Source organism: Citrus sinensis, chromosome 5, assembly GCF_022201045.2.
Source record: "Citrus sinensis cultivar Valencia sweet orange chromosome 5, DVS_A1.0, whole genome shotgun sequence".
Classification (NCBI taxonomy): domain Eukaryota; kingdom Viridiplantae; phylum Streptophyta; class Magnoliopsida; order Sapindales; family Rutaceae; genus Citrus; species Citrus sinensis.
This window is the reverse complement of record NC_068560.1, coordinates 18672203-18698528: the sequence shown is the minus strand read 5'-3', so window position 1 is coordinate 18698528 and position 26326 is coordinate 18672203. Positions and strand designations below refer to the sequence as shown.

At 34.3% G+C, this 26326-nt stretch overlaps 1 protein-coding gene and 1 long non-coding RNA gene across 5 annotated transcripts in view; both read right to left on the bottom strand.

Moving 5' to 3' along the window:
* The window catches only part of LOC102620792 (protein ENHANCED DISEASE RESISTANCE 2-like), a 98437-nt gene that overhangs the window by 16458 nt on the left and 55653 nt on the right, over positions 1-26326 (bottom strand). The window lies entirely within an intron of this gene.
* Positions 822-26326, bottom strand: LOC102629161 (uncharacterized). 3 transcript variants are annotated; one of them, XR_008054857.1, is made up of 10 exons: positions 25935-26326; positions 5455-5724; positions 5232-5272; positions 5035-5135; positions 3987-4082; positions 3308-3372; positions 3191-3262; positions 2937-3091; positions 2601-2643; positions 822-1078 (listed from the first exon to the last, which is right to left on the bottom strand). It is a non-coding gene; the product is annotated as an uncharacterized LOC102629161 (long non-coding RNA). The 3 variants fall into 3 exon arrangements; XR_008054855.1 differs by having other exon boundaries at positions 2601-3091; positions 25935-26313; XR_008054856.1 differs by lacking the exon at positions 822-1078 and adding an exon at positions 1200-1213 and having other exon boundaries at positions 2601-3091; positions 25935-26313.

Sequence of the window (26326 nt, the reverse complement as noted above, 5' to 3'; positions counted from 1 at the left end):
TGGTCGTATCATTACTCTTGCTTTATTATTATTATGATTGTAATGTATGCTTGTTTACACGAGTAATTACAAAATTGCAGAATTCTAAAGAAAAGATTGAGCCAACCCTTTAGGTACAGTGAAGAAGCTATCTGGAACCAGGCCAACCTCTTGTACATGATTCAACTTGCTCGTTCTCCTGTACTTGAATAATTTGGTTCTAAACGCATTTACAACTTTTTAGTCATTTTTGGATTTGTTTGATGCATTCTCTGTTTAAGGACTTGAATTGATGTTTCACGTTTCATGCAATTTTCAATTAGATACTGTTTAAACTTCTGCATTATTCACTCAATTGGTATTTTAAGCATTTGATTTCTAACCAGTCCTGATAGAAGATCATTAGCTGAAGAAAACAGCATAACATTTGTTGCATTATCAGAATAAGAATAATTTTATGAGTATAGTAAAATTAACTCGATCATTATTAAAAGGAATTAATCCGGCAAACTGACTTTCTCAGACCAGCACCCTTTAAATTAAAAGAATTTCGTGAAGTCAAGACCATGTTATAGATCATGTGGAAATAAGTGAACCCATAAATGTTTTCACAGCATCATAAGGAAATCATTTTTTTATTAGTATTTTTGTTAGTTGTTGAGTTTTAAAAGTAGTAGCTATTAAACAATGACAATTAGCGTGGTCGCAGTTGGGATCGAGTAGTTCACTTGTTTGCGAGTAGAAACCAACTTTAATACTATTACACTCATTCCACAAATAGTAAGTAAAGAATTATGAAATTTCCTATTAAGTATTCTTTATTTTTTAATGCCAAATTCCCATTCGAAAACACCACTGACTTTCTTTCAAAGTAAATGAGAAATTACAATGAAAACGGGATCAAAATACATGTATGTATACCTAAAACAAATGATGTTTTTTTCAATAAAAAAAAAAAAAAACAGTTGAGGTGAAATGAAACCAGAGTCATATTATCTATATCTGGTTCCAACTTTGGGACAATAGCAGATTTGAGTGCTATATAAGAAACACGTACAGCTCCAATCAGCCGCTCCGGTAATTCATCTGTAGTATTTGCCTGCATACACGAAGCATTTTACCATTCTGAGAACATTCAAGTATGCAAATATGCAAATTGCAGTACAATATCTCAAAATCATGTCTTTTCCCTTGTGTCCATTTAGAAGTGGAGGAAAAAAACAATCATACATACCTGTACAAGGAAAGCCATGTCAACCACCAATGCCATAATTACACCAATTACAAGGCGCAAAACTCCATTAGCAACAGTAGAAGAACATGTCAACATCAATCTACAGAAAGATCAACAATGTTAAACCATGTTAATGGTATTGAACAAGCTATTTGAAAGGGAACACATCCCATGTACTATAGAAATTCGAAGAGCATTTACTTCTAAGTACTTAGGACCGCGGATATAGTTACAATCAACTGCTTTTCCTAATAAACAAGGGGTGCTTCCATCACTCTGGCGCACAATCCATGACCCCTGCATGATTCAGTGCTTAAAATCAAGAACAAATGCAAAACAAATTCAAATCGGTAGAAAAAGGAAATGAAGTTTGAAGGTACAACCCATTAATACATTTACACCTAAATGCATGCCTTCTTTGTACAAATTGAAGTGTACTATGCAGCGAAGGGTACGTATTAGTTAACATGGTCCTAATACAGAAGACCAAGACGGATACCTTAGGAAAGGATGGGATAAGTTTCAGCCTACTATTGCGAAATTCATCATCGCCGTCAACAAACCATTGCAAAAGGGATCCTGTAATTAATTCCCTTGTGACAAAATAAAATACCATACTATAATGTGTTGAACCAGGAACCTGCAGATGCTTACGTTACAACCATACAACCTCCCAAAACGATAAGTTTGAAACTTAATACCTTCTGAAATGAAACAAGCTTACTTGAAGATTAAAGATCAGTGAGAAAAGCCCTTTTTTGGAAGCAACCTACATATTTTAGAATAGGGCTCAGAGTGTTATAGATTCAATGAACCACCAGAAGTTATTTACATTGTAGTATCTCACAGGCAGTATTTTCTTCTAATCCATCAATGGAAAAGGAAAAATAAAAAAGAAAAGAATAGTTACTTGTGCAGCACAGCCTTGACGCCTAGCTACACGGTCCATTCTCTTTGTGTCTTTGAACTAATCAACAGCAACAAGATCCATTAAATGTTTTCCCACACTTATCTGCAGTTACAAATTGCACAAAGAGCAAGAAGAACCAACCAAACTACATCATTACATGTCGAACTAGAATATGTCGGATATATAAATACCATAAGAAACAACCAAAATTGGCGGGAACCTTTGTTTTGTCATAACAAAAATGCTTGCAACGAACTCTGAAGTTATTTCCATCAGAAAGTTTCCAGCAGTCACAAGCATTATCACGGTCATTGTGTCGCAGATTGCTCGAAAAAAACGAGATAAATCAATTTGATCACCCTGCTTTTCCTCTAGGGCTGCAACTAATTGAAAAAAAGAAAAGATTAATCCCATGGAAATCCATTAAAGAGGACATTAACAAAATATATAAAAATGAATATTTAAGTTATCATCCACCTGTTCTCTTGAAATCATTCTCTTAATCTCTTTTTTCATTTGCCTGAAATCCCAAAAAATATCTAACTAAGAACAAGAGTTAGAAAAGGTGTACACACGCACACACACCTATTGCATTGGAGTTCGTGAATTTTTATCTTTTAGCTCGTTCCTCATTTTATTAAAATGGTAGATCCCTCATTAAAAGGTGACTCTACATACGTGTATGTGTGTGTTCCCTATAAAAGGACTGAAGAAAATACAGTAACACGTAAAAATATGACTTAAAATGGCCACCCAACAGAAACATATTAACCCATAACAGCGCAAAATAAAATGTGAAAGCAAGAAACTTACCAGCAATGCTATTTAACATCTGAAGAAGACAGTGTTGCTAAACATTGACACATAACCAACACCCCACTCTTTTAGATCAATCTGCATAAGATGCTGTACTTGTGTTCTGGGCCTACCATTTTGAGGTTTGAGTGGGGAAATGTTGAATCCACCACCTTAGAAATCAGAATACGGGAAGCAAGTGGTGCAACTTGGCATGACTTAGTCACTTGTTAATTCTCTACATCAACCAAAGTAAAGGACAGAAAACTAACTCTCCACGTGAGCTCGTACATATCCTGGCTGTGGACCACAGTTCTCATGCTCCCTAGAATGAAATAACACAACTGCGCGAAAACAAAACACAGCTTATGGGGAAGCAAGAACCTTACCATAACTCGCAGCGTCATTTCAACGCCAATAACGTACTTAACAAAGGCCGCGGGGCCAAACAAACCTGCAACCAAATGAATTCATATATATAAATAAATTCCGCAAAGGAAAGTAGGAAGATTATTTAAATAAAAATGATAAATTTCAGGGAATTCCACTATCCTCTGAATAAAACAGATAACCCATGTGGTTTTAAAATTCATTAGACCCTTCCCCTGAACTTTTCAAATTTGCCACAGAACTCCCCTAAAATCCATCTGAGACCTTTCCAGAGAATTTTTTTGGAATCAAGGAGAAGGTTTTAGACGAACTTCTAAACCAAACTAAGCCCTATATTTAAGTCATATTGAGGAAACATAAGAAAAAATTCCAGAAAAAGTATCAGCTAAGAATTAAAATTAAATTCATCAAAATGATCTCAATCACTAGATTTTTTACTGTCACAGTATGTTTAAGAACTTGCAGAAGGCCCAAAGAGAACTTAGGACTGAACCGAGGGAAAAACAAGACGGTGTATTTATTTTATTTCTGAATTCCAACAATTACATTGGGATACATAAATTTTAGGTAATTTCCTCACATATTACATCAGATGAGAGGAAAGGGGAAAGAAGGAAACAATAAATGTTCTATTCTGACCAAAGCATAAATGAGATGATTGAATCAAGAGACTATTACATTGGAAACCAGTCCAGCTGAAGCCTATGATAGAGAATAGCCGTATGACCATCTACCTCTTCAACTAAGCTGCGATACAGAAGACTACAATCCCACCTGCACAAAACATGAAAAACGGTGTACGTGCGGCATGAACTTTGAGAAAGGTACATAAAAAAGATCTGATGGCCAAGAAATACAACAATTGTACAACCAAAAGAGGTAGAAATCCATGTCTAGTACACTGCCCTCTTCAAGACCTCTAAATACTGAGTCAAATTGATAGGAATTTCATGGAAATAATTATTCGACAAATGATCAGCCTTGCTGGCCTTTATAAGCCAACGCACAGAGATTATGGAACAATGCAATGGTGCAAACCAAGAATTATTAGGGTACAGACAGTAAAATTAAATAGAATAATTTGAACACATTACTAGCAAACCTTGCCAAGAGACTTGTTAAAATCTAATTCGCAAACCAGCTAGATTTGCTAGGAAACAGCTAATTTCAGGCAGCACGCCTTCTCCTGTTTTAGAACACTCTTTTATGTAATAGTGACTTCAAAAGTGTAACATGTTTTGAAAAAAAAAAAAAAAGGAAAGAACGTATTTGACACTTCATGAAATGGCTAAAATACAAGCTTTCATTCTAGTACAACAAATTAATATAACTAACTTCAACCGTCAATTGATCTATAGTTCAGAAACAAAAAATACAGATAGCTACATCTATTTTGTCTTCATCAAATACCATTAGCTAAGTGGAGAAAAGTGATAAAAATGAGTCCTAGTCTGTATTTATTCATGAAGCAATCCATCAAACTTAAAAGCTATTTTCATTTCCACATTCTTCATATACTTAAGCAACAAAAGTTTGTAATAATCTTTAGAAAGCACCATGCAGATTAATTAAATATATTCAAAAAGGCACATACAGAATCGGGACTGGAGACAATGTGAATTTCACAGCATATAAGAGGAAATATAATACTCAGCTTACAGAGACAGCCAATATAGTCTTGATTATGTTAAAGTAACTAAAAATAAAAAATAGAAAAGAAGCATACTCGTGTCGTGTCCCATCCATGCTCATTACAAGTTCAAATATTTCTTCACAGCTGGCCTTCATAACACCAACAGCCTTCATTGCTCTACTACAGCTTCTCGGCTGCATTAAGTAAACTTTAGATGATGGTTCTAACCTAAACCATTTTAATGCTTGGCAAAATCACATCCTGAGCATAGAGTAAAGAAAGTGGCATACAAGGTAATCAACTTCAAGAAGCTCTTCAGAAATGCATAATCCTGTTGGGGAGAAAAGAAAAAAGAAAGAATACAAATAAAAAGAAGTCACAAACAATTCATTTCCTGCACTACACATCATCAGCAGTTTTTCGGGAACACAAAAATGTTATAATAACTTTTCTTGATTGCCACCCACATGCTAAACTGATCAAATAAAAAACAGGATACAGAAAATCTCTAACCTTTTTGGCATTGAAGAAGACGCCAGTGCTTTCAAAAGAAAATGCTTGATTGTTGGCATTCTGTTTTGAAAAATATGAGTCCAATTCCTGTGTCCAGTCATGTACCAAATCAGGACGACCTGCCAGTCATACAAAGATGACAAAAATACACTATAAATTGCGTCAAACCAATTCAAGTCAATTGGAGAAGTAAATCAAGGACCATTTGCAATAGTTGTTCTCCACATCAAATTTGGGTGTCCATCGTCTTCATCCTCTTGTGCACTGAACCTGAGAGTCCACGAGAAATACATATAAAAATTAGGCATGATTGAAATTGATAGTAGTACAAAATGGATATAAACATCACGATGAACAAATTAAATTGTTCCCTGTCAGACAAATCCAACCTGCAAGCTTAAGCTCTTAAGCTAGACCAAATCACACTGCAAATAACAATATATAAGGCCAAAAAAAGATAATATGTATCATTCATATGCTTCGCCCTAAGAAATGATTTGGGCCATAGGTCAATTATGTTAAAAGCAGCAATACTAAACCCAAAAGCCAACTGGTACGCTCTCAGGTCTGAAATCTGAAACACTTTATAGCCGCCCCCTTTTCCTTTTTAGTTGCAAAACCTCGTTCGAAAGCAACAATGACTTTCACTCAAAGTAAATGAGAAATTACAATGAAAATGGGATCAGAAAAAGGTTGAGGTGAAATAAAACCACAGGGATGATGTTTCTGTTTTCCTGCTTTGGGAAAATAGCAGAGTTGAGTTCAATACGAAAAACACGTACAGCACCAATCAGCCACTTCGATAATTCACCTGTAGTTGTGAGGTGATGAATCAAGTTTGGTTTCCAGAAACGGCTGCGTTTTGAAGCCGTAAAAGCTTCATTAGCTCACGTGCTGCTCAGCTGATTCTTAACAGAAAACGATTTAGTGGAAACCACATGGATGGAGCACGTTTTACATATCAGTTGAAGTAACCACGTGAGGAAGCATGTGATGAAGGTTGTTCCGACTTATCTAAATCGTCCTCTCTATATAAGCGAATACAATGATTTTGTGAAAGATATATACAAAAACAATACTAATAAGTATATTTATTTATCTAAGATGTCGAGCTCTGATATGGATAGTCCCATTTTTTGGTTAGGGGCATCTCTTTCCATGCATTGAATTATTGCAAGCAAATCGCTTCTCGCAATTACAAATCTACCCTCATCATTGTCTCTCACGTATCCAGCACCACAGTTACCCATTCCTCTCCTCACTGTTGGAAAATTTTCAAAATAAATGTGTCTTATGGTAAAGACATGTCCTATTAATTGTGCCTTATAGAAAAGGTACCTTTCACTAAAGACATGTCTAATTAAATGATGTCTTGTTGTAAGGACATGTCCATTTAATTGTGTCTTGTAGAAAATGTATCTTTTTACTAAATGATATAACTTTTCATGGCAACATTTCACTTAGAGATGCATTATTTCATAGTGACATTTCATTTGAAATGGTGATGGTTCAATTTGGACCATTGATTAAAATCAAATCTAGATCCAATGGCCATGAATGAAGGGGTATCATGAAAGATGATAACCCAAATGAGGGGGCACAAGTATATCTATAAATAGGGGTCATGTTTAAGCTATTTAGACATGAAATAAATGATCCTACACCACTCTTTTCTTAGCATTCTTTTCTAGTACGAATTTCAACACAAAACACCCATTTCTTTTGTGCATTCACATTCCAATATATTGTTTTCTGCAGGAACAATATATTGTTTCTTGGTAGGCTTGCAACATTCAAGAGTATTCTGGTTTGCTTTCGTCGATGCACAACGCAAGCAAACAAACAAGTGCTTCATTGTATCCTGGAGGCGTATTTGCTTAACCCATGTGCATCACTCAATTGGTGGGGGCAAATAACGTCTTAAGGAAAGCGACATTTGTAACGTGCCTTGAAGCACACAAAATTTCTGCAGTTTTTTCCTACATACAGAGATAGTTGTAAACACATTACTTTACATAATAAAGTTCCACCATTATTGTTGTATTTCTCTACATTTGCCATTCCCCACAATTTTACCACCAACAATCTTAAGACGTTATTTCTACAACAATGGCACCAAGTTCATCTCTTCGACAATTCGCAGTAGATTTTGTCAAATTGAAGCGGTTCGATGGTGGCAACTTTATTCGTTGGCAGAAAAAGTTGCATTTCTTGTTGACAAGCCTCAATGTGGTCTATGTTCTCACAACACCAAAGCCTCAAGAACGTGAGAATGAGACATTAGCGGAAACCAGAGTGCGACATAAGTGGGAGCAAGATGACTACGTGTGTAAGGGACACATTTGCAATGCCATGTCTGATACTTTGTTTGATCAATATCACAACAAACCTACATCAAAATAGATATGGGACTCATTAGAGGCTAAGTACATGATGGAAGATGCCACAAGTAAGAAATCCTTGGCTTCTAAATTTTTTAATTATAGAATGGTTGATAATAGACTTGTGGTTGAACAGTATAATGAGATTTTGCATATTCTTGATCAATTCAACCAACATAACATGAAAATGGATGAGTCTATTATTGTCTCTTCAATTATTGATAAACTCCCTCCCTCTTGGAAAGACTATAAGAAAAGTCTTAAACATAACAAAGAGGAAATTAGCCTGGATGGCTTAGGCCAAAGTCTTCGTATTGAAGAGGAACTCAAGCTTAATAGTTTTGAGGATCAGACTAGTACGTCCTCTAAAATTAATGTCGTAGAGGAAGGGAAGGAGTTTAAACATTCTAATCACCCTAAGAATAATCAAAAGAGAAAGTTTGATTCCAAAGAGAATCAAAACAATAAGAAGAAAAAGAAGGGTACATGCCACCACTGCGGAAAACTTGGCCACTTCAAAAGAGATTGTCGACTTCTGAAGAAATAAAAGGAAGTTTCGAACACAAATTTTGTGGCCATGATATCTGAGATTAATGTTCTTGAAGATGATAATGCATGGTGGATAGATTCTGGTGCAACTAAGCATGTATGCAAGGATCGTAGCCTTTTCAAATCTTATAAAGCAATGGATGATGGAAGTGTTCTTTACATGGGAAATTCCTCCACTGCAATAGTTAAAGGAAAAGGCAATGTGCAACTAGAGTTTACTTCTGGAAATATTTTAACTCTTACTGCTGTTTATCATGTTCCTGAAGTTAGGAAAAACCTTGTATCTGGTAGCCTTCTTAATAAGTTTGGCTTCAAACTTGTTTTTGAGTCAAACAAATTTATATTATCTAAGGGTGGTACCTTTGTTGGGAAAGGATACATGTATGAAGGAATGTTTAAACTCAATATCAATAATATGAATGTTTCTTCTGCTTATATGGTTGATTCGTTATCTTTGTGGCATAATCGTTTAGGACATGTGAATATTAGAAGATTGCATGATATGACTAATTTAGATTTAATTCCTAAGCATGAAAATGATATGCATGAAAAATGTAAAGTATGTGCACAGACTAAAATCACAAGATCTCCTTTTCCAAAAATTGAAAAAACATCTTCTTTATTGCATTTAATTCATAGCGATGTGTGTGATATGCATAGTAATCCTTCTAAAGGTGGTAAAAAATATTTTGTAACATTTATTGATGATTTTTCAAAATATTGCTATGTGTATTTATTACATTCGAAAGATCAAGTGTTAGAAAAATTTAAAACTTATAAAAATGAAGTTGAGAATTTTTGTGACACTAAAATTAAATGCCTTAGAAGTGATAAAGGAGGTGAATATGCTTTTTCTGAATTTTGTGAATCTGTTGGCGTTGTACATGAAACTAGCACTGCATATACTCCACAACAAAATGGCGTAGCTGAAAGGAAAAATAGGACATTAATAGAAATGGTTAATGCTATGCTTTTTAATGCTGGGCTTGGTAAAGGTTTTTGGAGTGAAGCTATGTTAACTACATGTCATATCTTAAATAGAGTGCCTAATAAGAAAACAAAGGTAACCCCATATGAATTATGGAAAAAGAGAAAGCCTAATCTTTCTTATCTAAGAGTTTGGGGTTGTCGAGCCATTGTAAGACTACCAAAACCTAAAATACAGAAATTAGGAGAAAAGGGCATTGAATGCATATTCTTGGGATATGCAGAGCATAGTAAAGCTTATAGGTTTCTTGTAACAGAACCTAATAGCTTTGTTGAGATCAATACTATAGTGGAATCTAGAGATGCAATATTCTATGAAAATAGATTTTTCACTATACCAAAAAGTATTGATTCTCAAGAGAATGATAAACAAATAGAAATTGGTCAAAAGCGTGATGCTAATAATGAGCAAAATCATTTGAGAAGAAGCAAAAGAATAAGGACTATAAAATCTTTTGGACCAGATTTTATAGTCTATTTAGTTGAAGGGACAAGAGACTCATAATCAAAACAGACCATGATCACATCTACTATAGAGTCTGATCCCCTCACCTATGAAGAGGCAATGATGTCTCAAGATCCTGCTTTTTGGAAAGAGGCCATTAATGATGAAATGGACTCTATTGTGGGTAATAAGACTTGGAAATTAGTTGATTTACCACCTGGCTCTAATCCTATAGGTTGTAAATGGATTTTCAAAAAGAAAAAGAAAGTTGATGGAACAATTGAAAGATTTAAAGCAAGACTAGTAGAAAAAGGCTTTACACAAAAAGAAGGCCTTGATTATTTTGATACTTATGCGCCTGTTGCAAGAATTGCTACTATTAGAGTCTTGATTGCTTTGGCTTCAATTTATCAATTTGAAATCCATCAAATGGATGTAAAAACAGCTTTCTTAAATGGAGAATTAGATGAGGAAATTTACATGAAACAACCAGAAGGGTTTGTTATGCCAGGACAAGAACATAAAGTTTGTAAACTAGTCAAGTCTTTATATGGTCTTAAACAAGCTCCAAAGCAGTGGCACGAAAAGTTTGACAAAGTGATTGTCTCAAATGGATTTAATATTCATGAATCTAATAAGTGTGTCTATAGCAGATTCAATAGAAATAAAGGTGTGATTATTTGTTTATATGTAGATGACATGTTAATTTTTGGTACTGATAGTGAGAGCATTGAACTCACTAAATTATTATTGTCATCTAATTTTGATATGAAAGACATGGGACTTGCTGATGTGATTTTGGGGATTAAAATTATAAAAAATGAGAATGGCCTAGTATTGACCCAATCACATTATATTGAGAAAATTTTAAAGAAATTTAATTATTATGATTGTAAGTCTGTGTCAACACCTTTTTGATTCAAACATAAGACTGTATCCTAACACTGGCAGATTAGTATCTCAATTAGAATATGCACGTATTATTGGGTGTCTTATGTATGCGATGACTTGTACTAGGCCTGATATTGCTTTCGCTATTGGAAAGCTCAGTAGATATACTAGTAATCCAAGCCAGGCACACTGGCAAGCAGTGTACAGAATTCTAAAATATTTAAAACATACAATGGATTATGGTATTTACTACACTGGATATCCTTCAGTTTTGGAAGGATTTTCGGATGCTAGTTGGATTACTGATCGAGATGATCATACATCCACAAGTGGTTGGATTTTTAATCTTGGTGGGGGAGCTATTTCATGGGGCTCAAAGAAGCAAACTTGTATAGCAGACTCCACCATGACTGCAGAATTTGTAGCTTTGGCTTCATGTTGCAAGGAAGCTGAATGGTTAAGGAATTTGCTTATAGAAATTCCTATTTGGCCTAAACCAATGCCTCCTGTATCTATTCACTATGATAGTGAGGCAACTTTATTAAGAGCATATAGTCAAATCTATAATGGAAAGTCTAGGCACATTGGTCTAAGACATAGTTACGTAAGACAATTACTTACGGATGGAGTAATCACAATTAACTTTGTGAAATCATGCCAAAATTTGGCAGACCCCTTAACTAAAGGCCTTGCAAGGGATATTGTATTTAAAACTTCTAAGGGGATGGGACTGAAGCCAGCATCATCTTATCACCAATGATGGAAACTCAACCCATCACTTGAAATATCAAGATCTTGGGTTCAATGAGCAAAAGTACATCATATGTTGTGATAGCAAGCACTATAATATTTTTAGATGCGTCCCAAAGGTTAGTGCTTGATACCTGTAACATATGGGAAAGGTTAAGCTACTTAGCTTTTAATGGACTTATAAATGTTTTAGTTACAGGGACATTCTAGATAAGTCTACCTATGTGAGTGTAGGAGGTGGTGCCGCTTCCTATGTAACTTGGCTGGTTACTAAAGCGCTCATGAAAACAGGATATAGACACAGGGCCAATCCACGTGTCGGCTAAGGAATACTTGAGAATTTGAAAACTTATGTGTGAGATATATCCGGTTAGTCGATTAAGGTCGCTGGTTCAAAGCTTGCCTACCTTGCCACCTTGATTAACTTTGATGTATTGTCACTAAGTGAAGGTTCAAGTCCAAAAGACACCTTCATCTATGCATAAGTTTTCCAAGCCTGTGCAAGATAATTTTTCAAAATTCATTTATTTTGAAAATGGTGGGGGATTGTTGGAAAATTTTCAAAATAAATGTGTCTTATGGTAAAGACATGTCCTATTAATTGTGCCTTATAGAAAAGGTACCTTTCACTAAAGACATGTCTAATTAAATGATGTCTTGTTGTAAGGACATGTCCATTTAATTGTATCTTGTAGAAAATGTATCTTTTTACTAAATGATATAACTTTTCATGGCAACATTTCACTTAGAGATGCATTATTTCATAGTGACATTTCATTTGAAATGGTGATGGTTCAATTTGGACCATTGATTAAAATCAAATCTAGATCCAATGGCCATGAATGAAGGGGTATCATGAAAGATGATAACCCAAATGAGGGGGCACAAGTATATCTATAAATAGGGGTCATGTTTAAGCTATTTAGACATGAAATAAATGATCCTACACCACTCTTTTCTTAGCATTCTTTTCTAGTACGAATTTCAACACAAAACACCCATTTCTTTTGTGCATTCACATTCCAATATATTGTTTTCTGCAGGAACAATATATTGTTTCTTGGTAGGCTTGCAACATTCAAGAGTATTCTGGTTTGCTTTCGTCGATGCACAACGCAAGCAAACAAACAAGTGCTTCATTGTATCCTGGAGGCGTATTTGCTTAACCCATGTGCATCACTCAATTGGTGGGGGCAAATAACGTCTTAAGGAAAGCGACATTTGTAACGTGCCTTGAAGCACACAAAATTTCTGCAGTTTTTTCCTACATACAGAGATAGTTGTAAACACATTACTTTACATAATAAAGTTCCACCATTATTGTTGTATTTCTCTACATTTGCCATTCCCCACAATTTTACCACCAACAATCTTAAGACGTTATTTCTACAACAATGGCACCAAGTTCATCTCTTCGACAATTCGCAGTAGATTTTGTCAAATTGAAGCGGTTCGATGGTGGCAACTTTATTCGTTGGCAGAAAAAGTTGCATTTCTTGTTGACAAGCCTCAATGTGGTCTATGTTCTCACAACACCAAAGCCTCAAGAACGTGAGAATGAGACATTAGCGGAAACCAGAGTGCGACATAAGTGGGAGCAAGATGACTACGTGTGTAAGGGACACATTTGCAATGCCATGTCTGATACTTTGTTTGATCAATATCACAACAAACCTACATCAAAATAGATATGGGACTCATTAGAGGCTAAGTACATGATGGAAGATGCCACAAGTAAGAAATCCTTGGCTTCTAAATTTTTTAATTATAGAATGGTTGATAATAGACTTGTGGTTGAACAGTATAATGAGATTTTGCATATTCTTGATCAATTCAACCAACATAACATGAAAATGGATGAGTCTATTATTGTCTCTTCAATTATTGATAAACTCCCTCCCTCTTGGAAAGACTATAAGAAAAGTCTTAAACATAACAAAGAGGAAATTAGCCTGGATGGCTTAGGCCAAAGTCTTCGTATTGAAGAGGAACTCAAGCTTAATAGTTTTGAGGATCAGACTAGTACGTCCTCTAAAATTAATGTCGTAGAGGAAGGGAAGGAGTTTAAACATTCTAATCACCCTAAGAATAATCAAAAGAGAAAGTTTGATTCCAAAGAGAATCAAAACAATAAGAAGAAAAAGAAGGGTACATGCCACCACTGCGGAAAACTTGGCCACTTCAAAAGAGATTGTCGACTTCTGAAGAAATAAAAGGAAGTTTCGAACACAAATTTTGTGGCCATGATATCTGAGATTAATGTTCTTGAAGATGATAATGCATGGTGGATAGATTCTGGTGCAACTAAGCATGTATGCAAGGATCGTAGCCTTTTCAAATCTTATAAAGCAATGGATGATGGAAGTGTTCTTTACATGGGAAATTCCTCCACTGCAATAGTTAAAGGAAAAGGCAATGTGCAACTAGAGTTTACTTCTGGAAATATTTTAACTCTTACTGCTGTTTATCATGTTCCTGAAGTTAGGAAAAACCTTGTATCTGGTAGCCTTCTTAATAAGTTTGGCTTCAAACTTGTTTTTGAGTCAAACAAATTTATATTATCTAAGGGTGGTACCTTTGTTGGGAAAGGATACATGTATGAAGGAATGTTTAAACTCAATATCAATAATATGAATGTTTCTTCTGCTTATATGGTTGATTCGTTATCTTTGTGGCATAATCGTTTAGGACATGTGAATATTAGAAGATTGCATGATATGACTAATTTAGATTTAATTCCTAAGCATGAAAATGATATGCATGAAAAATGTAAAGTATGTGCACAGACTAAAATCACAAGATCTCCTTTTCCAAAAATTGAAAAAACATCTTCTTTATTGCATTTAATTCATAGCGATGTGTGTGATATGCATAGTAATCCTTCTAAAGGTGGTAAAAAATATTTTGTAACATTTATTGATGATTTTTCAAAATATTGCTATGTGTATTTATTACATTCGAAAGATCAAGTGTTAGAAAAATTTAAAACTTATAAAAATGAAGTTGAGAATTTTTGTGACACTAAAATTAAATGCCTTAGAAGTGATAAAGGAGGTGAATATGCTTTTTCTGAATTTTGTGAATCTGTTGGCGTTGTACATGAAACTAGCACTGCATATACTCCACAACAAAATGGCGTAGCTGAAAGGAAAAATAGGACATTAATAGAAATGGTTAATGCTATGCTTTTTAATGCTGGGCTTGGTAAAGGTTTTTGGAGTGAAGCTATGTTAACTACATGTCATATCTTAAATAGAGTGCCTAATAAGAAAACAAAGGTAACCCCATATGAATTATGGAAAAAGAGAAAGCCTAATCTTTCTTATCTAAGAGTTTGGGGTTGTCGAGCCATTGTAAGACTACCAAAACCTAAAATACAGAAATTAGGAGAAAAGGGCATTGAATGCATATTCTTGGGATATGCAGAGCATAGTAAAGCTTATAGGTTTCTTGTAACAGAACCTAATAGCTTTGTTGAGATCAATACTATAGTGGAATCTAGAGATGCAATATTCTATGAAAATAGATTTTTCACTATACCAAAAAGTATTGATTCTCAAGAGAATGATAAACAAATAGAAATTGGTCAAAAGCGTGATGCTAATAATGAGCAAAATCATTTGAGAAGAAGCAAAAGAATAAGGACTATAAAATCTTTTGGACCAGATTTTATAGTCTATTTAGTTGAAGGGACAAGAGACTCATAATCAAAACAGACCATGATCACATCTACTATAGAGTCTGATCCCCTCACCTATGAAGAGGCAATGATGTCTCAAGATCCTGCTTTTTGGAAAGAGGCCATTAATGATGAAATGGACTCTATTGTGGGTAATAAGACTTGGAAATTAGTTGATTTACCACCTGGCTCTAATCCTATAGGTTGTAAATGGATTTTCAAAAAGAAAAAGAAAGTTGATGGAACAATTGAAAGATTTAAAGCAAGACTAGTAGCAAAAGGCTTTACACAAAAAGAAGGCCTTGATTATTTTGATACTTATGCGCCTGTTGCAAGAATTGCTACTATTAGAGTCTTGATTGCTTTGGCTTCAATTTATCAATTTGAAATCCATCAAATGGATGTAAAAACAGCTTTCTTAAATGGAGAATTAGATGAGGAAATTTACATGAAACAACCAGAAGGGTTTGTTATGCCAGGACAAGAACATAAAGTTTGTAAACTAGTCAAGTCTTTATATGGTCTTAAACAAGCTCCAAAGCAGTGGCACGAAAAGTTTGACAAAGTGATTGTCTCAAATGGATTTAATATTCATGAATCTAATAAGTGTGTCTATAGCAGATTCAATAGAAATAAAGGTGTGATTATTTGTTTATATGTAGATGACATGTTAATTTTTGGTACTGATAGTGAGAGCATTGAACTCACTAAATTATTATTGTCATCTAATTTTGATATGAAAGACATGGGACTTGCTGATGTGATTTTGGGGATTAAAATTATAAAAAATGAGAATGGCCTAGTATTGACCCAATCACATTATATTGAGAAAATTTTAAAGAAATTTAATTATTATGATTGTAAGTCTGTGTCAACACCTTTTTGATTCAAACATAAGACTGTATCCTAACACTGGCAGATTAGTATCTCAATTAGAATATGCACGTATTATTGGGTGTCTTATGTATGCGATGACTTGTACTAGGCCTGATATTGCTTTCGCTATTGGAAAGCTCAGTAGATATACTAGTAATCCAAGCCAGGCACACTGGCAAGCAGTGTACAGAATTCTAAAATATTTAAAACATACAATGGATTATGGTATTTACTACACTGGATATCCTTCAGTTTTGGAAGGATTTTCGGATGCTAGTTGGATTACTGATCGAGATGATCATACATCCACAAGTGGTTGGATTTTTAATCTTGGTGGGGGAGCTATTTCATGGGGCTCAAAGAAGCAAACTTGTATAGCAGACTCCACCATGACTGCAGAATTTGTAGCTTTGGCTTCATGTTGCAAGGAAGCTGAATGGTTAAGGAATTTGCTTATAGAAATTCCTATTTGGCCTAAACCAATGCCTCCTGTATCTATTCACTATGATAGTGAGGCAACTTTATTAAGAGCATATAGTCAAATCTATAATGGAAAGTCTAGGCACATTGGTCTAAGACATAGTTACGTAAGACAATTACTTACGGATGGAGTAATCACAATTAACTTTGTGAAATCATGCCAAAATTTGGCAGACCCCTTAACTAAAGGCCTTGCAAGGGATATTGTATTTAAAACTTCTAAGGGGATGGGACTGAAGCCAGCATCATCTTATCACCAATGATGGAAACTCAACCCATCACTTGAAATATCAAGATCTTGGGTTCAATGAGCAAAAGTACATCATATGTTGTGATAGCAAGCACTATAATATTTTTAGATGCGTCCCAAAGGTTAGTGCTTGATACCTGTAACATATGGGAAAGGTTAAGCTACTTAGCTTTTAATGGACTTATAAATGTTTTAGTTACAGGGACATTCTAGATAAGTCTACCTATGTGAGTGTAGGAGGTGGTGCCGCTTCCTATGTAACTTGGCTGGTTACTAAAGCGCTCATGAAAACAGGATATAGACACAGGGCCAATCCACGTGTCGGCTAAGGAATACTTGAGAATTTGAAAACTTATGTGTGAGATATATCCGGTTAGTCGATTAAGGTCGCTGGTTCAAAGCTTGCCTACCTTGCCACCTTGATTAACTTTGATGTATTGTCACTAAGTGAAGGTTCAAGTCCAAAAGACACCTTCATCTATGCATAAGTTTTCCAAGCCTGTGCAAGATAATTTTTCAAAATTCATTTATTTTGAAAATGGTGGGGGATTGTTGGAAAATTTTCAAAATAAATGTGTCTTATGGTAAAGACATGTCCTATTAATTGTGCCTTATAGAAAAGGTACCTTTCACTAAAGACATGTCTAATTAAATGATGTCTTGTTGTAAGGACATGTCCATTTAATTGTATCTTGTAGAAAATGTATCTTTTTACTAAATGATATAACTTTTCATGGCAACATTTCACTTAGAGATGCATTATTTCATAGTGACATTTCATTTGAAATGGTGATGGTTCAATTTGGACCATTGATTAAAATCAAATCTAGATCCAATGGCCATGAATGAAGGGGTATCATGAAAGATGATAACCCAAATGAGGGGGCACAAGTATATCTATAAATAGGGGTCATGTTTAAGCTATTTAGACATGAAATAAATGATCCTACACCACTCTTTTCTTAGCATTCTTTTCTAGTACGAATTTCAACACAAAACACCCATTTCTTTTGTGCATTCACATTCCAATATATTGTTTTCTGCAGGAACAATATATTGTTTCTTGGTAGGCTTGCAACATTCAAGAGTATTCTGGTTTGCTTTCGTCGATGCACAACGCAAGCAAACAAACAAGTGCTTCATTGTATCCTGGAGGCGTATTTGCTTAACCCATGTGCATCACTCAATTGGTGGGGGCAAATAACGTCTTAAGGAAAGCGACATTTGTAACGTGCCTTGAAGCACACAAAATTTCTGCAGTTTTTTCCTACATACAGAGATAGTTGTAAACACATTACTTTACATAATAAAGTTCCACCATTATTGTTGTATTTCTCTACATTTGCCATTCCCCACAATTTTACCACCAACAATCTTAAGACGTTATTTCTACAACAATGGCACCAAGTTCATCTCTTCGACAATTCGCAGTAGATTTTGTCAAATTGAAGCGGTTCGATGGTGGCAACTTTATTCGTTGGCAGAAAAAGTTGCATTTCTTGTTGACAAGCCTCAATGTGGTCTATGTTCTCACAACACCAAAGCCTCAAGAACGTGAGAATGAGACATTAGCGGAAACCAGAGTGCGACATAAGTGGGAGCAAGATGACTACGTGTGTAAGGGACACATTTGCAATGCCATGTCTGATACTTTGTTTGATCAATATCACAACAAACCTACATCAAAATAGATATGGGACTCATTAGAGGCTAAGTACATGATGGAAGATGCCACAAGTAAGAAATCCTTGGCTTCTAAATTTTTTAATTATAGAATGGTTGATAATAGACTTGTGGTTGAACAGTATAATGAGATTTTGCATATTCTTGATCAATTCAACCAACATAACATGAAAATGGATGAGTCTATTATTGTCTCTTCAATTATTGATAAACTCCCTCCCTCTTGGAAAGACTATAAGAAAAGTCTTAAACATAACAAAGAGGAAATTAGCCTGGATGGCTTAGGCCAAAGTCTTCGTATTGAAGAGGAACTCAAGCTTAATAGTTTTGAGGATCAGACTAGTACGTCCTCTAAAATTAATGTCGTAGAGGAAGGGAAGGAGTTTAAACATTCTAATCACCCTAAGAATAATCAAAAGAGAAAGTTTGATTCCAAAGAGAATCAAAACAATAAGAAGAAAAAGAAGGGTACATGCCACCACTGCGGAAAACTTGGCCACTTCAAAAGAGATTGTCGACTTCTGAAGAAATAAAAGGAAGTTTCGAACACAAATTTTGTGGCCATGATATCTGAGATTAATGTTCTTGAAGATGATAATGCATGGTGGATAGATTCTGGTGCAACTAAGCATGTATGCAAGGATCGTAGCCTTTTCAAATCTTATAAAGCAATGGATGATGGAAGTGTTCTTTACATGGGAAATTCCTCCACTGCAATAGTTAAAGGAAAAGGCAATGTGCAACTAGAGTTTACTTCTGGAAATATTTTAACTCTTACTGCTGTTTATCATGTTCCTGAAGTTAGGAAAAACCTTGTATCTGGTAGCCTTCTTAATAAGTTTGGCTTCAAACTTGTTTTTGAGTCAAACAAATTTATATTATCTAAGGGTGGTACCTTTGTTGGGAAAGGATACATGTATGAAGGAATGTTTAAACTCAATATCAATAATATGAATGTTTCTTCTGCTTATATGGTTGATTCGTTATCTTTGTGGCATAATCGTTTAGGACATGTGAATATTAGAAGATTGCATGATATGACTAATTTAGATTTAATTCCTAAGCATGAAAATGATATGCATGAAAAATGTAAAGTATGTGCACAGACTAAAATCACAAGATCTCCTTTTCCAAAAATTGAAAAAACATCTTCTTTATTGCATTTAATTCATAGCGATGTGTGTGATATGCATAGTAATCCTTCTAAAGGTGGTAAAAAATATTTTGTAACATTTATTGATGATTTTTCAAAATATTGCTATGTGTATTTATTACATTCGAAAGATCAAGTGTTAGAAAAATTTAAAACTTATAAAAATGAAGTTGAGAATTTTTGTGACACTAAAATTAAATGCCTTAGAAGTGATAAAGGAGGTGAATATGCTTTTTCTGAATTTTGTGAATCTGTTGGCGTTGTACATGAAACTAGCACTGCATATACTCCACAACAAAATGGCGTAGCTGAAAGGAAAAATAGGACATTAATAGAAATGGTTAATGCTATGCTTTTTAATGCTGGGCTTGGTAAAGGTTTTTGGAGTGAAGCTATGTTAACTACATGTCATATCTTAAATAGAGTGCCTAATAAGAAAACAAAGGTAACCCCATATGAATTATGGAAAAAGAGAAAGCCTAATCTTTCTTATCTAAGAGTTTGGGGTTGTCGAGCCATTGTAAGACTACCAAAACCTAAAATACAGAAATTAGGAGAAAAGGGCATTGAATGCATATTCTTGGGATATGCAGAGCATAGTAAAGCTTATAGGTTTCTTGTAACAGAACCTAATAGCTTTGTTGAGATCAATACTATAGTGGAATCTAGAGATGCAATATTCTATGAAAATAGATTTTTCACTATACCAAAAAGTATTGATTCTCAAGAGAATGATAAACAAATAGAAATTGGTCAAAAGCGTGATGCTAATAATGAGCAAAATCATTTGAGAAGAAGCAAAAGAATAAGGACTATAAAATCTTTTGGACCAGATTTTATAGTCTATTTAGTTGAAGGGACAAGAGACTCATAATCAAAACAGACCATGATCACATCTACTATAGAGTCTGATCCCCTCACCTATGAAGAGGCAATGATGTCTCAAGATCCTGCTTTTTGGAAAGAGGCCATTAATGATGAAATGGACTCTATTGTGGGTAATAAGACTTGGAAATTAGTTGATTTACCACCTGGCTCTAATCCTATAGGTTGTAAATGGATTTTCAAAAAGAAAAAGAAAGTTGATGGAACAATTGAAAGATTTAAAGCAAGACTAGTAGCAAAAGGCTTTACACAAAAAGAAGGCCTTGATTATTTTGATACTTATGCGCCTGTTGCAAGAATTGCTACTATTAGAGTCTTGATTGCTTTGGCTTCAATTTATCAATTTGAAATCCATCAAATGGATGTAAAAACAGCTTTCTTAAATGGAGAATTAGATGAGGAAATTTACATGAAACAACCAGAAGGGTTTGTTATGCCAGGACAAGAACATAAAGTTTGTAAACTAGTCAAGTCTTTATATGGTCTTAAACAAGCTCCAAAGCAGTGGCACGAAAAGTTTGACAAAGTGATTGTCTCAAATGGATTTAATATTCATGAATCTAATAAGTGTGTCTATAGCAGATTCAATAGAAATAAAGGTGTGATTATTTGTTTATATGTAGATGACATGTTAATTTTTGGTACTGATAGTGAGAGCATTGAACTCACTAAATTATTATTGTCATCTAATTTTGATATGAAAGACATGGGACTTGCTGATGTGATTTTGGGGATTAAAATTATAAAAAATGAGAATGGCCTAGTATTGACCCAATCACATTATATTGAGAAAATTTTAAAGAAATTTAATTATTATGATTGTAAGTCTGTGTCAACACCTTTTTGATTCAAACATAAGACTGTATCCTAACACTGGCAGATTAGTATCTCAATTAGAATATGCACGTATTATTGGGTGTCTTATGTATGCGATGACTTGTACTAGGCCTGATATTGCTTTCGCTATTGGAAAGCTCAGTAGATATACTAGTAATCCAAGCCAGGCACACTGGCAAGCAGTGTACAGAATTCTAAAATATTTAAAACATACAATGGATTATGGTATTTACTACACTGGATATCCTTCAGTTTTGGAAGGATTTTCGGATGCTAGTTGGATTACTGATCGAGATGATCATACATCCACAAGTGGTTGGATTTTTAATCTTGGTGGGGGAGCTATTTCATGGGGCTCAAAGAAGCAAACTTGTATAGCAGACTCCACCATGACTGCAGAATTTGTAGCTTTGGCTTCATGTTGCAAGGAAGCTGAATGGTTAAGGAATTTGCTTATAGAAATTCCTATTTGGCCTAAACCAATGCCTCCTGTATCTATTCACTATGATAGTGAGGCAACTTTATTAAGAGCATATAGTCAAATCTATAATGGAAAGTCTAGGCACATTGGTCTAAGACATAGTTACGTAAGACAATTACTTACGGATGGAGTAATCACAATTAACTTTGTGAAATCATGCCAAAATTTGGCAGACCCCTTAACTAAAGGCCTTGCAAGGGATATTGTATTTAAAACTTCTAAGGGGATGGGACTGAAGCCAGCATCATCTTATCACCAATGATGGAAACTCAACCCATCACTTGAAATATCAAGATCTTGGGTTCAATGAGCAAAAGTACATCATATGTTGTGATAGCAAGCACTATAATATTTTTAGATGCGTCCCAAAGGTTAGTGCTTGATACCTGTAACATATGGGAAAGGTTAAGCTACTTAGCTTTTAATGGACTTATAAATGTTTTAGTTACAGGGACATTCTAGATAAGTCTACCTATGTGAGTGTAGGAGGTGGTGCCGCTTCCTATGTAACTTGGCTGGTTACTAAAGCGCTCATGAAAACAGGATATAGACACAGGGCCAATCCACGTGTCGGCTAAGGAATACTTGAGAATTTGAAAACTTATGTGTGAGATATATCCGGTTAGTCGATTAAGGTCGCTGGTTCAAAGCTTGCCTACCTTGCCACCTTGATTAACTTTGATGTATTGTCACTAAGTGAAGGTTCAAGTCCAAAAGACACCTTCATCTATGCATAAGTTTTCCAAGCCTGTGCAAGATAATTTTTCAAAATTCATTTATTTTGAAAATGGTGGGGGATTGTTGGAAAATTTTCAAAATAAATGTGTCTTATGGTAAAGACATGTCCTATTAATTGTGCCTTATAGAAAAGGTACCTTTCACTAAAGACATGTCTAATTAAATGATGTCTTGTTGTAAGGACATGTCCATTTAATTGTATCTTGTAGAAAATGTATCTTTTTACTAAATGATATAACTTTTCATGGCAACATTTCACTTAGAGATGCATTATTTCATAGTGACATTTCATTTGAAATGGTGATGGTTCAATTTGGACCATTGATTAAAATCAAATCTAGATCCAATGGCCATGAATGAAGGGGTATCATGAAAGATGATAACCCAAATGAGGGGGCACAAGTATATCTATAAATAGGGGTCATGTTTAAGCTATTTAGACATGAAATAAATGATCCTACACCACTCTTTTCTTAGCATTCTTTTCTAGTACGAATTTCAACACAAAACACCCATTTCTTTTGTGCATTCACATTCCAATATATTGTTTTCTGCAGGAACAATATATTGTTTCTTGGTAGGCTTGCAACATTCAAGAGTATTCTGGTTTGCTTTCGTCGATGCACAACGCAAGCAAACAAACAAGTGCTTCATTGTATCCTGGAGGCGTATTTGCTTAACCCATGTGCATCACTCAATTGGTGGGGGCAAATAACGTCTTAAGGAAAGCGACATTTGTAACGTGCCTTGAAGCACACAAAATTTCTGCAGTTTTTTCCTACATACAGAGATAGTTGTAAACACATTACTTTACATAATAAAGTTCCACCATTATTGTTGTATTTCTCTACATTTGCCATTCCCCACAATTTTACCACCAACACTCACCAAGGCACACAGATTACAGGACAATGCAGCGATGCCAACCAAGAATGCTTGGGGTAAAGACGGAAAGATAAAACAGAATAATAAAAAAGTCTATTCCGTAAGCAAAATAATTAAACAAAAAGTGGTACGTTCAGACAAAACACCTACTCCTATTTTAGAAAAGAGCTCCTCTATTCTTATTTCTCTGTTTTACTGTTTGGTGATTGCAAAAAATTTTGTCTGAATAATGCATGGTTATAGAGTTAAGAATAAAATTTATGTTAAAATAAAGAAACATCAGAGATCCCCTGATATTATTATCCAGAACAATATGTTTATTGGGCCGAAATGGGCTAACATACATGGGTTCAAGCTTGCAAAATCCACATTTATGCATAATTATATAGTAATTAAATACTGAACTTGAACTCATACAACTCTTCAATCATTTGGATTTCGAATCTGTGTTAATTGAACTAAATACTGTCAGGCATTTGAGTAAACACATAAAAAATTCATGATTTAATGTCGTTCTCAATTTTGACTTCATAATATTCCAGCTACCGTTGCAGTTTCTATTATTGTGTGATAAATATGAATGATGTCTTAGTATAAAGACACGTCCCATTAATTATGCCTTATAGAAGAGGTATTTTTTTATACTAAGACTATATAGTAAAAAAATATCTCTTCTATTAGGTATAATTAAGTATGGTTCCTTGCAAAGAAATGTAAATATAAGAACCATAAAACAAAGTCTCTATTATTTCAAGTACTATTTCATTCACATGTTGCACATGAGACTTGAGCAACCACAATGCGTAGAAGACACTTTACAATGATTTTGCTTGTTTTTCCTAATCATTTCTGTAATTAATTTTGTTAGAAAATGTTAGTAAGGATTAAATTACTTTAAAAAACACACACACACATCTTAAGTGTAAAGGTTCAGAAAATATATCGATAAAGGTCAGAAGTATCTAATAAAAGTTGGCCATAAACTTCAATATCCAAAATTGCTTTAATAAAGTAGCTGCAGTAAACAGAAGTCAGCAACCATAGGCGACAATAAATCACAATCAGCAACTACATTGATCCAAAACCAACATAGAAAGACCTAGAAATAGTAAAAGATATTGCAATATATTAAAGAATATTAATTCAGTATAACTATGTTAATAAGGTTTTTTAGTAGCAATGTTACCTCCACTTGATTTTGTAGGGACTGCACATAATTGATAATTTCATCCAACATGAGACCTTTTCAATTACCTAATTTTATACCAAACAACATGAAGTTTATAAGAAATATTAAAAACACGAAAACTCATTATTTGTTTTAAGACAGGAAAACCATAGCTATGAACAAGTTTTTGCAAAATTTTCATCCTCTCACTAACTTTCTCTCTTCTTACCTGAAACCAAATAATGACAAGACAACTGCCCATTAGACTATGACAAAAGTTGGAAATTAAAATAATATAGTAGGTTATTTTGGATAAAATTAGAAAAAGAAAGTTTGAATTTGTATTAATATACTCACCCTTTCTGTTAACCCCAATTTGAAGGGCCGAAAGAGTAGTAACAGTAGCAAAAAATTCAAATAATAGAAATCAGAGTGCCCACCACATATAAATGGATCTAAAGAATAGACTATATAATAGCTTGTTTCTTATGAATGATACATGGGATTCCACAGATAAAAAGAAAATAAAAATCAAGCATGTGAATTAAAAAAAAAAAAACCTAACCAATAAGGGTTAGTGAGATAGTTTAGCTAAATATCAGTTGACAGAATCTGACCCACAATAAAAATTGCTATCTTATCACAATGGAAATCTGAATTATAAAATTACTGAACAAAACTTTTAACACCTACAAGTCCAAATAAAATGCCTAACCAGCTATTAAATATAAAATGTCCTTGTAGGACTAAAGCCCTGTGGCCAATCCTTCAAAGTTCCAAGCAACAATATGATAAAAACATAATGCATAATATATAAGGAGCTTATCTGTAAAACTTCCATACAGTACTCATCATATTAAACAATGTACCTAATGAAATATTGGCTTATTTCTACAGAATATTACGATCTAAGTACACCAATTTCTCAAGCAATGCCATATAGAAAGATACTGAAGAAAAAAGGAAAATAAAAAATCGAAGTATGTTAGTTATGATTTCAACTTTTGAACTCAAAGTCTGTGACAAATTTTGCTTCGGGAAATACTAACAAACACTTGAGAAAAACTAAAGTGTATCACACTTGAACCGTATATAAAGCACAAGAATAAAAAACAACAAGGGGGAAAAAAGAGGCTAGATGTATCATCTTCATTAGTTAAACAACATAAATAGAATCAAAATATTAATGCATACACCAAAACCTTCAAAATTCTCTAAACATTCAATTTTTTTCAGATTAAGAAAATAAATTTATAAGAAAATCGAGAATGCGTATTTGTTGCGGTATTTTATCAAGCAATTGGCACGCAGCAATGTAAATGACAATTAAAACATGTAAATCTTTGTACTTTGAAAGCTCACCTTCGTTATTCATCCAAAGAGAGATATATAGGGCATGTAAGCTCCTTCTTTGATATTTATCCCCATCGTTCAATTATTGTCATGATCTCCGTCCAAACTACGAAACACAGCAAAAGTGAATTGCGAAAAAAAAAAAAAAGTTCTAGACTTCTATTCAATTGAAGGAGAAAAATAGTGTGCCATATATAATCCTGGAGACGTTGAAGAATGATCAATTAGGTTTTAAGAAAAACATTATGCTTAATAAAAGATACGAGTGGCTGCTTTGGTGGTGGAAACAAATATTAACGAGTTTGAGCAGAGTAACTAGGGATTTTTATTTTTAAAGAGAGGAGACCATCAAGCTGTGAGAATTTTTTTCTTTTTTTCTTGTCAAGCCGTGAGTTAATAAG